Here is a 2,264-nt window from a genome sequence, read left to right on the forward strand (position 1 = left end):
GGAGCAATCTCAGCTCACTGCAACCCCCATCTCCCACTTCAACCTCTACCTCCCAAAGTGCTGGGATTATAGGTGTAAGCCACCACACCTAGCCATGTTTAACATTTTGAGGAGCCACGAAACTGTTTTCCAAAGTGGCTATAACACTTTACTATCCTACCAGCAATGTATGAAAATTCTAATTTCTCCATAAATTCACTATACTTGTTATTCTCCATCTTTTTTATTATAGCCAACCTGGTAGGTGTAAAGTGATATCTCATTGTGGTTTTTATTTGCATTTCCCTACTGATTAATGATGTTGAGTTTTTAAATGTGCTTATTAACCATTTGTAAACCTCCTTTGGAGAAATATATCTTTAAATCCTTTGCGTGTTTTTCAATTGGGTTATGTCTTTTTGTTGTTGTTGAGTTGTAAAAGGTATTTATATAGTCTGGACAGAAGTCCCTTACTGGGTATGTGATTTGCAAATATTTTCTCCCATCTGTGAGCTGTCTTTTCCTTTCTTCCTGGTGCCCTGTGAAACACAAAACCTTTCAATTGGATAAAGTCAGTTTATCTATTTTTTCTTTTGTTGCTTGTGCTTTTGGTGTGGATCCAAGAAACCACTACCTGACTTGATATCACAAAGATTTAGTCCTATGTTTTCTTCAAAGGGTTTTCTAGTTTTAGCTCTTACATTTAGATGTATGATCCACTTTGAGTAATTTTTTAAATATATGGTGTGAGATAGGGATCCAAAGTCATTCTTTTGCATTTGTATATAGATATTACATTTTGATCCTGTTTCTTTTTGACTTGTTCTATGATATTGTACCTGTTTTCCATAAATCACCTTTTATTTATTTATTTAGACACAAGAGTCTTGCTATATTGCCCAGGCTGGACTCAAACTCCTGGGCTCAAGTGATCCTCTGGCCTCAACCTCCAGAATAGCTGGGACTACAGGCACACACAATCATGCTCAGTTCCACAAATCACCTTTTACATGTCTTTGATGAGACTACACCAAGAGTGATAAAAAAGAAAACCCTAACTACACCAAGAGTGATAAAAAAGAAAACCCTAACTACACCAAGAGTGATAAAAAAGAAAACCCTAAATGAAGAAACAGTCCATATGAGGAAGTGGTTAGCCCTTCTTTCATTGCCTGTAATCTGTAACTCATTTCTCCAATTTTAATTTTTCCCCTTTTCTTATAATATTTTACAATGCAATTTAGTACCTACTAGATTAAGTCAGTGGTAACTGTATCAATTAGTCCTGACCTAACCTTCAGCTATTCTATTCTTTCCACTATCTCTCTCTCTCTCTCTCTCTCTATCTCTCTCTCTCTCTATCTATCTATTTAGAGTTGAAGTCTCACTCAGTCACACAGACTGGAGTGCAGTGGTACAATCATAGCTCACTGTAGCCTTGAATTCCTGGCCTCCAGTCATCCTCCTGCCTCAGCCTTCTGAGTCTCTGGGATTACAAGCATGAGCCATCAATTTTTTTTTTTTATTTTTTTTTTACAAATCCACGTTTATTTATTGATTTTTCATTAGTTTAAATCCTTGAGGGGTACAGCATCACTCGGATTCTGTGTCCAATGGCCTTAGCAGGAAGATTGCTTCGGAATGTGGCACGAACCATGCCACTGTTTCCATGGGCCCGAGTTACCTTTCCCCAGATGACTCTGGTTTTATTTGGTTTGCCGCCTGGAGTCACTGTGTTGTTCTTTGCTTTGTATACATAAGCGCATCTCTTGCCCAAATAGAATTCTGTTTCATCTCGGGCATAAACACCTTCAATTTTAAGAAGAGCTGTGTGCTCCCTTTGGTTCCGGAGACCCCGCTTATAGCCGGCAAAAATGGCCTTGGACCACAGCCTTCCAGACATAGTTCCTTTTAGAAGTCCCGTTCCCAGCAGGCCTCCACAGGAGCCAAGATGGCGGGAAGAGAAAGACGAGGCCCCGCCGCGTGGCCTTGAGAGCCATCAATTTAAAACTTCAATTTGACAAAGATTTTGAGCACCAACAATGTATCTATCTGTTGGTCCTGGGTAAATCAGAGGTGAAAAGACAAGTGCCCTGCCCTCAGACTATCACAGCCAAGATGGAGAAAGGTCTGGCATGTAAACAAATAACGAGGGAGTACGAACATAAGAGGGAAGGAGTGATGGTGTGAGGGGGGCTGGAAAACCTCATAAAGGGAGGGGATTAAAGCAAAGACTCAGAGCAGGGCCCAGGCATGGACCAATGTCTGATGCAAGCTGGGTGAGG

At 40.4% G+C, this 2,264-nt stretch overlaps 1 pseudogene; it reads right to left on the bottom strand.

Annotated features, from left to right (window-relative positions):
• Nucleotides 1-1,521: 1,521 nt before the first annotated feature.
• Nucleotides 1,522-1,956, bottom strand: LOC103227011 (large ribosomal subunit protein eL33 pseudogene; annotated as a pseudogene).
• Nucleotides 1,957-2,264: the final 308 nt, after the last annotated feature.

This window comes from Chlorocebus sabaeus, chromosome 21, assembly GCF_047675955.1.
Source record: "Chlorocebus sabaeus isolate Y175 chromosome 21, mChlSab1.0.hap1, whole genome shotgun sequence".
In the NCBI taxonomy this organism is placed as follows: Eukaryota; Metazoa; Chordata; class Mammalia; order Primates; family Cercopithecidae; genus Chlorocebus; species Chlorocebus sabaeus.